The sequence below is a fragment of the Euleptes europaea genome, chromosome 10 (genome assembly GCF_029931775.1).
Source record: "Euleptes europaea isolate rEulEur1 chromosome 10, rEulEur1.hap1, whole genome shotgun sequence".
Taxonomy (NCBI): domain Eukaryota; kingdom Metazoa; phylum Chordata; class Lepidosauria; order Squamata; family Sphaerodactylidae; genus Euleptes; species Euleptes europaea.
This window is the reverse complement of record NC_079321.1, coordinates 71,322,257-71,333,935: the sequence shown is the minus strand read 5'-3', so window position 1 is coordinate 71,333,935 and position 11,679 is coordinate 71,322,257.

Sequence of the window (11,679 nt, the reverse complement as noted above, 5' to 3'; positions counted from 1 at the left end):
TGGCGAGTGGGGGACCCACAAGACTTTCATGGAACATCTCCTTTAATCACAATTACTTCTTTCCCTTCCCTGGTAGCCCCCATAGGCTTTCCCCTTTTCCTGCTTTCTTCTTTCCTTCCCACCTACCATCCCATCCCATCCCATCCGCCACCCTGTCTTCAGCTTCCAGTCCATTACCGCCATCTTATCTGGATTCAGTTTCAGTTTGTTCTCCCTTAGACATTTGACCCCTGCTGGAATATACTGGTCTAGGATACAGATTGCCACAGCTGGTGGCTTATTCAGAGTAATAGACAACTAAGTGCAGTAGTACTCAGCCTACATCTCATAGAGAGTCATATTTACAGTTCTCCAGCATTATAGTATTTCCCATTCTGACTGGAGTAAGTCAGCCTAGGAGAAGTTGGTCCTCATTAAGGAGAAGGTACTAGAGACCTGTATATTTGTGATCATTTGGACTAGGTTAAAGAAAAATAAATCTAGCTTGGATGCAGTTCTTCCACCCTTCCTTTGAAATTGCTGTCAAGTGCATGTTAGTATAAAAGACAATGAAATTCTCAACATGGGTCTTTGGCTGAAGGGGATGCCACTTGCGTCAAAATCGCTGCTCAGTCAGGAATTTCTCTTTTGACCAGTTATTCTTTTTCAGCCTAATCTGCCTCAAAGAGATGGCATAAGAAATAAAATGGAACTCATGTATGCTACTCTGAGTTTCTTAAAAGAAAGGCAGGACATATATGAGACAACAAAAATGCTTATCAAGTTGATCAGGGTGATTCATTTCCTCCCATATGGAGTTCTATGGAGTGCCTATCTTCTTTTCTCTGTACTGTGCCTGGTCTGAAAGGATAGCTATCCACAGGCCTCCCATTGTAGGTGATGGCTGGGCATTTGCAGATCTGGAGAGACCACAATTCTCCTGGTCATTACTTTCAGGTAATAAAACAGCCTCTTAGCGCAATTGACAGATGTGTCCCAGCTGTAATTGTCTTTTTAAGTGTTATAAGACTCGGACTGTAATTCTTTGTTTGTAAGAATTTATTAGCCCATGTTTTCTGTTTTATCTTGTTTTATCTGGCTAAGGACCATAAATAAATTATCTATCTATCTATCTATCTATCTATCTATCTATCTATCTATCTATCTACCTACCTACCTACCTACCTACCTACCTACCTACCTACCTACTTTCAGGTACAGGTACAGATTTATTGTATATAGCCAAAGGCCATTGCAATCAAGTAGACAAAATCAAATCAGATTCAACAAGAAAACAGTTAAAATCAAGTACAAACATAAATTTAAATCAGATACAAATATTGTCCGCTTTAACTTCAATACTGGCTCAAATTCTCCTGGTGGCTAGGGCAAAAAGAGACATATTATAAGTAACAGCATAGTCAGTGTCGGACGGGAGAAAAGAAAGCTTCCTCTGATCACTTAAACAGTTAATATTAGATAAAAATAAATCGAGAAATTTAGATGTGGGTTCATGGTACAAGAAACAATACAACATTATTTAGAGGACCATGGGTGGGTCCCATAAAGTGATCCAACCATCTAGATTCTGTCTAAGGATATACATTGGCTTCTGTGAGTGGCACACATGGGTAAGGATGAATCATACCCAAAATTTCTGAATGCTATTCAATATGGTAAAACAACACCCATGCACCTCCAATTTTAAAAATGTTTTAAAAGAAAGTACCTTTCCAGAATTTTCGAATGATAGTGCAGCACTGGAAACAAACCTCAAGAACAATAGTCTGAACAGCAACCACACAACTAATGTCCCCAAAGATATGACTTCTTGATCATCATCACCACTGTGTGTTCTAAGCAAAACTTAAGCTGAAAGTCATAGTGCATAAGGACTTCAGCTATGCTTCCCAGGGTGTGCAGGCTGAAAGAGAACAGACAGCTTTGGTTGGTAGCCATTATTTTTGAAGCAGCGATAATAGAGATAATGTTGCAGTGGGCTTCTTTCAACACTAGTTTCTCCAAAATAGAACACAGAGATAGAAATAACTTAAATGATTAAAGTATAAACTATTTGGTCTTTCTACTGTTTCCAAGGCGGTGTTTGAATAAGAAATTATTACAATATAATCTCAATGAAAGAATAATAAAGCAACCCAATAAATAATAAAAATAGCAGCACATTTGATCATAAAAGAATATTGCACACACAAGACTAATTTCTTCTTATGGTGGAGGAATTTAATATGAGAGCCATTCACTCATTTTTCCTTCACAATAACCAGCACCCAGGTAAAGTTATTGAGAAAAATAGCACTCTCTTTGATTAATAACTGCAACCATTGGCTTTTTCCTTATACTTCTAATGGCATTCCAGATGCCATAAATTGAGATGGGAGAAGAGCTTTCCCCTCACACAACCAGGCTAAAGCTTTTTATCAGATCCTACTCTAGGCTTGCATTGTTTTAAAAGGAACATGCCATCAGTTTATAGACTCATTATACTCAGGAAAGCATTCTTTTGTCAGTCATAGAGACTGACATGAAAATAATAGAGCAAGCTTTCTGTTGACATGTACAGCCTGCATTCAGTTGGCTCTTGCTATGCCAAACCCAGTACAGTAAAAAGCCTCAATGCAGTTTGCAGAGCCCTGCTACAATATATGCTAAGAAGCATATGTGCCTCATTTGGGAGGAGAGTGATCATGTTCTCCTGAATGGTAGAATCCAAACCAAGAGTATACATATGTAAAGAGTATATATAGAAAGTGCTGCATGCTATGGTGTCAAACTATAAAACTGTAGACACTGAAGGCCAAAACAGATAAGATGCAGCTCACAGATCTCCATCTGTCTGTGAAAGAAAAAAATTGCATGAACAACCCCAAACTGAATCAGACCCATATGAGAAGTGGAGAAGACCCTTCAATATCTGTTTCAGGAATCAAACTACCCCTGAGCTATTATTAGCATCTTTTGCCTTTTAAAATACTAATAGTAGTGTCATTAAAGAATCCAGTTTTGATTAGTGAAATCACTTGTGCCGGGAGCAAGGGTTAAATCCCATCTCTTATGCCTATGTGGCCTTTATATGGATTAATGTTACATGCATATGAAATTTACCTTTCATAGACATATTGAGATGTATTTTGGCCCCTCGGCTCTGAATGTACCTGCTATACTTTTTAAAATAAATATTTCTGGAAAAGTGGATATGATACATACCTGATTTCAATGTGCATTTCTCCTTCTGGTTTTATTTCTGGATGGAAATAAAAACATCTCCCCCTGCATCCCCTAGTCAAAGCGTGTCGGCCCCAAGCTCTTCAAAGGAGGCGGCTCTGGTGGTACCTGTAGCTGCTCAACAGCATGGGTGCCCCCTCACATCTTTGGTCTGGAAACACTTCCAGGTGGCAGAGGATCCATGTTACACATAGTGCCAGCTGTGTAGGGTCTGGATCAGTTGAGGGAGAGACCTTAATCATCTCTCAACCTCTGGATTCCAGAATCACCTGATGAAACACCACTAGTGTTGTGCATATCGATAAACCCGAACTGAAAATAAACCCAAAATTAGCCGTTTTGGTAAATTTCAGGATTTGGGTTTACCTGATTCCAAAACCTGTGGATAAACCCAAAGCTGAATCAATGATTCCCAAAAAAGCCAAATAAATATTCAGCTTTTCGGATTCAGCTATTAGCCTTTGCTCAGAGGCATGGCTCTGTGCTTTCTTCCCTTTTTCTTTTCTTTTCTTTTTTTGACTGGTTTTGTTAGAGCCCTGTAGTTGGGGCCCTTTTAAGATAGGGTTATATAAAATACAGGGTTCACTCAGTCCTGTCCGGAGAGATATACCCTCCAACTAAAATAGCTGGCTTCAACAGCCACCCACCAGGCTTCCAAAGGAGATTTCTTCATCTATGTGGATGAGCAATCTCCTTCAAACAGCCCCCATGGTCATGACTTCAGCAAGCTTTGACATCACCACCACCACCCCATAAAAACCTGCTTTCCAAAAGAAGGTTGCCCTGAGTAGAGGCTTTGTTTTCCCACACCGTGACCATCTCTTGGAATCAGATTTTTCATGGTCACAATAAAGGACTGCTCACAGGATGTTTGTTTATTGTTGTTACAGCCAGTGGCCAGCATAGAATTACAAAACAGTGCAAGTACATATATACCATTAAATGAAAGCAGAGAGAATGGAATAAGATATCCTAAAAAGGACACGTTAAAATACATTTATCAACATATTAAAATACCAGTAAAAAAAAAAACCCCATTATACCTTGGTTCGCCCATCACTCATCATCTGATGCATAGCAAATAATATAACCCTTTTTGTTTTGAACATTCCTTTTGGCCTTCCAACAAAATTTAGCTACATCATAGGATATAGCGGGATTTTTATCCTCGAGCAGAAATTGAATAATTAAACTCTCTTTAGTTATAGATTGATGTAACAGGCCAAATTGTTGTAACCAGGGTTCAATTATGGATCTTCTAAGTTCCAAATAAAATTCGCAATGTAATAAAATGTGTGACAGGGTGTAAGCACTTGTCCCCGTAGTACTCCTTATAATATCCAGTCATAAAATCCATAGCGATTACCTCCCAAGGTCTGGAGGGGGTTTCTAATGGCTGCAATAGACCAGAGGGTTTCCCTTGGGACCGTTTAACAGTGGCACATATTGGGCAACCGCGGATGAACGAGTCCAAGTTGGCATGCATGCCCGCCCACCAAAACTGCCTGCGTAATAAGTGAAGCGCTTTCAGAAATCCAAAGTGCCCCGCGGTTTTGGCCCCATGAGCGAGTTGCAGAACCTCCCTTCGCAATCCCTTAGGTACATACAGTTTGGAGTCTCTGTACCAATAATCACCCCGTTGCAGCAGAGAAGTGGGAAGCGTTTGAGCAGAATGTTCTGCTTGGCAGTGGGAACGAAGAGAGTATAGGAAAGAGACAGGCAGATCCATCTTACCCTGAGAGGTGAGCGGGACATGGCCAGGCTGAGTTGGAGAGGAGACCGGAGGCGAGTCGCACAACTATCTCGTCCTGGAGTCTGGGTGCCGGAGAAGCGGATGGAGCAGGTGAGGGAGTCAGATTTGAGTTCCGGGTGGCAGTTCCCCCCCCCTCGGTCCATGTTGACCGGTTCAGAACGGGAGTGGAGTTGGGTCTGGGACCTGGTTTGGACCGCCAGCGTAGGGAGTACCCCCCTGTGAGCAGGGGAGAAGAGCGACTCTGTGGGCGGTCTACTTTGGTAGGATACTGGGGAAGGCGAGATAGGGCATCCGTCAGTACATTTTGTTTTCCAGGGACATGCTTGAACACGAAACAGAATTGAGTGAAGAAGTCAGCCCAGCGTAGTTGTTTCGCGGACAGTTTACGGGTCCCAGTTAGTGCCTCCAGGTTTTTGTAATCGGTCCAGACCTCAAAGGGGATCTTGGAACCTTCCAGGAACTGTCTCCAAATAGTGAGGGCATGGTAGACAGCAGCTGCTTCCTTTTCCCAAATGGGCCAGTTCAGTTGTGAGTGCGCGAATTTTTTAGAGAAATAAGCGCAGGGGTGCAACAAACCGTCTGTACCCTGTTGCAAAAGAGCACCTCCCATGGCCACGTCGGAAGCGTCTACTTGCACTATAAACATGTGTTCAGGATCAGGATGCTTTAGCACAGGTTCGGAGGTGAACAGTTGCTTAAGGGTTTGGAAAGCGGTCTGGCACTGGGGAGTCCATTGGATTTTTGCTGTGGGTAACGTGGCCGAAGTCTCTTTTCCCTTAGTCTTAAGTAGATCAGTGACTGGGAGTGCTACTTGAGCGAAATTGGGAATGAACCCTCGATAAAAGTTAGCAAAGCCGAGAAATTGCTGCACTTGTTTGCGAGTAGAGTGTGGATCCCAATCGATTACAGACTGTACCTTTGCAGGGTCCATGGTGAGACCTTGGTGCGATATAGAGGTGGTTGTCTCTGAGGCGTTGTAACACCTCCCTCACTAGAGCAACATGGAAAGAATCAGTAGGGGACCACACAGACTTTCAGGAAGTATCTCCTTTTCCCCTCTCCTACTCTTTCCTCGTTCTGTTCCATGAAAACTCCTATAGCCTCTCTTTTTTTCCTGCTTCCTTCTCTCCTGCCCACCCACTAGCCGACCTACCTTCACCAGCCTCCTCTCATCTTCAGCTTTCTCTCTTTCCCTCCCCCTGGCAGCCTTCCCCAAGGAAAACTCTGGCCTAGATGTATGGCACCAGTAGCCAAGCCAGACCCAGTTGTGTAGTGCTGGTGATCGGGCCCAGCTCAGTTGAGGGAAGGGGAACCTGCAAGGACATCGTGGGGAATCTCATTTTCCCATGTATTCCTTCTCAAACTATTTCCTCTTTCCCTTCTTCTGGCAACCCCATATCTGCACCTTTCCTGGCTTTCTTCTAGCCTTTCCACCCAACCACTCACCTACCTACTTTTATCTGCCCCCCAAGTTCACCTATATTATTTCTTTCTTTCATTTATACCCTACCTTTCTCCACAATGGGGACCCAAAGCAGCTTACATCATTTCCCACTCTCATCCATAGTGTTGCCAGCCTCCAGGTGGTGGCTGGAGATGTCCTGCTGCTCTCCAGGTGACAGAGAATTCACCTAGAGAAAGTGTCTGCTTTGGAAGGTGGACTCTGTGTCATTATACCCCAATTAAAGCCCCTCCCCCAAACCCCATTCCCCCGGTTCCACCCTCAAAATCTCCAGGAATTTCCCAACCTGGAGCTGGCAACCCTACTCATCAATTTTACACTCACAACAACCCTGTGATGTAGAATAGGCTGCACCTCACTGAGTCCTCCCTAAAAGACTATGAAACAGCCATGAAAAGGGCCCTGACCCCTGCTATTTATTGACTGAAATAAAGGCTGACAATACTGTTGTGGTTGCTTAGCAATTACCACAATGGCCACTGATGGGGCATTCATTTCTTAAAGCTACAGGCACTGCATATATCATTTTGAGGGGTTTACCCCCATTTTTTTTAAGATTTCAGAATTTCCTGTGAATGTGGGTTTTTCCAGGTTTGTAGAAAGTATCCACAGATCTGGCAATGTTGCAAATTAGATATATAGACATGTAGAACCACAAGGATTTGTAGGAGAATCTTAATTTTCCATCCTCCACTATTTCCTCACTCCCATTCCCTGAAAGCCCACACATCTTCTCCCCCTTTCCTGCTTCTTTAACTCCTACCTTTATCTGCCCTATCTTCACCTTTCCATCCTACCCTCCTCCTGGCAGTCTCTACCTGGGAAATTGTGGCCCAGGAGTACAGAGCAGGCCACCAGGCTGAATCCAGTTGCACAGTAGGGAACCCGCTAAGGACTTGGGGGGCATCTCATTTCCCCTTGAATCCCTATTCCTCTTTCCCTCTTCTGGGCAACTCTTGCATCCTCACCTTCTCCTTCCCACCCACCAACTTACATTTTATCTGCCCCCCATCTTCAGCTATATTTTTATTTACTTCATTTATACCCCACTCTTTTCCACAATGGGGACCCAAAGCATCTTACATCATTTTCCTCTCCTTCATTTTATCCTCACAATAACCCTGTAAGGTAAGTTAGGCTGAGGTCATGTGACTGACTGAAGGTCACTCTGTGAGTTTCCATGGCATTGTGGGGATTTGAACCTGGGTCTCCCAGATCCTAGTCTGAAACTCTACACCACACTGGCTTTGTGGGGTAGTGGCTGTAGCAAGCAGCCAGTCCTGGGTAAGTCATGCAATTTGCATGGTATCAAGTTGTTTGGTGGTTGCTGCCATGCCTGGCACAGATGGGTCCTCCCTCAAAGGCCAAAACAGCCCTGGAAAGGGACCTGACCCTTCTCCATGGCTTTTACTGAAAGAAACCAAATGTTTGAAGGCTGGCAATACTGTTCTGGCTGCCGTTCATCTAAGGATCTTTTTATTCTCACAAAAACCATTGAAATAAGTTGAGAGAAAGAGACTAGTCCAAGGTCACCTATGCATTTCATGGCTAGATGGGGCTTTAAACGTAGATCTCCCCAGCCCTAGTCCAGCACACTAACCATTACATCACACTGGTTCTTACCGTACAACTTAACAAATGCAGTGTTATAGCAGAAGCGCTACTTGAATTGCTTCTAGGCTCTGAGAAATCTTGCACACCAATTATTTCCAAGCACCTGAGGAAACAGAATTCTTGCCTTTTGTCAGTCTTCCATTGCTTAACTGACAAGTGCCCCACTGCCTCCTCTTCTCCGTACAGCCACCTAGTGTCTCGAGCCCAATTTAAAAAGTAAGATAAATGCTCCCGTGAAAGCAGTCTGTTCTTTAATGCAGTAATTATAGTAGGAACAGGGCAGGTTGAAGAATGGAGAGGGCATGCATGTTACAAAAAATAGTTGCACTGAAAGCTGTGAAGATTAATTATCTTCTACATTTGAATTAGTCCCACTTTATAGATGGTATCCGCAAGTGCCTCAAAGGACTGAAAGCAGCAATATGTCATTAAATCAGTACCTGTCTCAGTTTTTGGAATCCTGGATCTGTGCCTCCATTTGATTCCTCAAGTAAGGAGAAAAACAATTAATGACTTTCTCGCTGATAGTATATATTGCAACTGAGTTTTCACAGCAGGCACTAAAATATGACTTTGCCCGTCCTCTGTTACCATTCTCCCTGGCATCTGTTCTGGAAGAGAAAGTATCAGAAAGCCCTGTGGCAAGAGCAGCACACACAAAAAAAATCTTCCACAAATTTCAACAGAAGGCAGAAGTTAATAGGCAAAGTTTGGTAAATTTTGACTGGTCTTTTGTTTTCAAGAATGACTGAGGAAGTTGGAGACTTTTTTAAAGTACAGGATCAGGTATAATAGGATAAGGAAGATACTTTTTTTCTTATTTTGAAAACTGCAACTTCTTGGTTTGTATGTATTCTAACTTTGGGCTGCTTCCATGTGGGGATTTAACCCTCCTGGAAAGCAGGAAGCCCTCACAGTAAAGGGGAATGTTCCCATGATGTCATGCTCATGCAGAGCACAACTTATGGTATTTCCAGGCCTTCCCTAAGGATTTTCTTCAACCCAGAGAAAAAAATAAAACCAATTTTCTCCAATTTTAAGGGGGATTTTTGGAGTGCCTGCAGGGGGCGGTGACACTCCCTCCATTGCCACTCTGGGGAGAGGGTGGAGCTAAGAGCCACGAATGAAATGTTGTGGGACAGCTCACCGCCACATGCAGTTATCCTCCTTTCAGCCTTTTAAAGGGCTTTCCCACTTTCCCTGCTCAGCTGTGTTATAGTGCTTCAACAGGTTTCAATAAGGATTTGGGAAATAAGGGGAACGGAGGAGGTTTCCAGGCTGTGAGGGCTCTGATGTAATTACTGTAGCACCTGTACTTTTGCACAGCCATAGGAGCAGAGGTTGGGGAGAACAGCAGTAGCAGCTAGAACAGGATTGGGGGGGTTGTAGATGCTCTGCTACTCCTGCTGTGGCAGGGATGCGCTTTTGTGCCACTGTGTGGAAGCAGCCTTGGTCTGTATCTATTATCATGTGCCAACATCTCACTCCACAGCTCATTTAAATGAGCTGCTGTTGGATCAGCCGCATCAGTGAAGTAAATGTGTGGTCCCATTGTTCTTTGCACGTGGAAACTGGGAGCTGTGGAGAGCTTATCTTCAGAAAACTGTAGACACTGAGCTAAACGTTCTAGCTAATGAAACAAAGTATTAAAGTGTGAATGCCATGTCCAACAATGACCTTAAGCTGTAGTGGGCTTGCACAAAAAGCTTATGAATATTAGGATCTGCACCCTGCATAGATTAATAACTCATTTTAATGTACATGTAATGTATGAAATTGTATGTTATAGGCGTTTCAGGTTGTAGATTGTAACTGGAGTCTCTTGGCCAATGGGGATGAAGGAGGCATAACCGGGAATGGCCGGGGAGGAATATAGCATAGTAGATCATGTTTCAAAGTGAGTCACTAGGATACAGCTTGCTGGCTGTGTGTGTGTGACTCCCGATGGTTGCAACGATCGAATAAAACTTCCTTGAGCCAATGTTTGTGTGGATCTATGTCTGTAAAGAGAATTTCCCTACATCAGGAACATTTAAGCTCTGGGGGAGAACTTTGCACTTAATTGTCCCTCCAGTGTTTTTTTTTTAAAAAAATATATCTTACATCCATTTGTTTATTGATTTTTTTCCTCTTTATGAGCCACCTTGGAGACCAGTTGTTAGGCAGAAAGGTGGCATCTACTTACATACTTCAAACAAACAAACCAAGGAATATGGATAATGTGCAGCACAATCCAAAGAAGAAAATCCTGCAGACTTCTATGGACAAGGATGCCTCCTCACACCTATGTTATTTGCTTATAATATGAATGATCTGGTAAGTCACCTTCATAATCTTGAATGCCATCCCCCAAAACTCGTAGATAGGAATATATTTGTGAGACTATATGCCGACGATGCAGTGATTCTTTCTAGAACTGAAAAGGATGAGGGCGAAACTGCCACAAGACAAAAAAGAATAAGTCCTTATCTGAATGTCCTTTTGTGATGTAGTGATCACAATCGGAGATTGTGCTCTACTAGGCTGATACCTGCACACATAGTATATGAGAGACATATACTAACCAGTATTACAACTAGAACCAATCTGACCAGATGTTTGAGTAATTAGTAATAGATTTTACAACCTATACACATGCCTGGTTGGGTTTGAACTGTTTGTATATGTATGTATGTATTTATTTATTTCTGTAACTGTGTGCAGGCTTAACTTGTGATTTAATTAACCACTGATGAAGGCCCAATAGGCCGAAATGCGTTTGGTATGTGGTTACAGTTATCAACCCTAGGAAATGCCATTGTGCTATTTTAATGTTTTTAAATATTTTTAACCTTTACATTGCACTTCTAATAAATTATATATATATATATATATATGTGTGTATATATATATATATATATATATATTCTTTCTACCCAACCTTGGGTACCCAGCTAAAAGACATAGTGCCCGGCTGGAAGCCTACTGGCTTCCAGCAGCAGAACAGTGACTCCTCACAGGAGGAGGACTGACAGGGAATCACTTTGCCAGAAAAGCAGCAGCTGAACAACCCAGAGACAAAGAAGCAACGCAGTGCATACCTGAGCAACCTGCTGACTCCCACGCCTGAACAACTCTTTGTGACTTTAGACCTTGGACTGGCTATTTGGTCCTCTGACTCTCCGTGACCCTTGATCTTGGACCGGCTACGATCTGTAACTCTGATTTGGGAAGTACTGGACTCTGATTTCTGGCTTTGACAAACTGACTTGTTCTTTGGACGCTGCTTTACCCTCTCCCTGCTGTTGCCAACTGCCTGGAGTAGTATCTCAGAGACACTGTAAGACCCCAGTCCTTCCTAGTGATACGGTGACTACAGAGGAGATTCCTCGTTCAGTGATTGGGAACAGTGTTCCTTTTAGATGGCCAGCATTGATTCAGCAATTGCTCTGGACTTTGAAAAGGGGTGTTATTGTTATCCCATTTGGTTGGGTGGTTGTTTTGTCATTCCTGTATCTTGTTACTAGACAGTGAGAGTGAAGTTGTTTGTATTGTATTGTATTGTATATTTCATGTTTATTCAATAGAGTTTAAATTTGAGTCACGTGCTGTTATTTTTTGCAAGCTAATTTTGAATATAGCATATAAT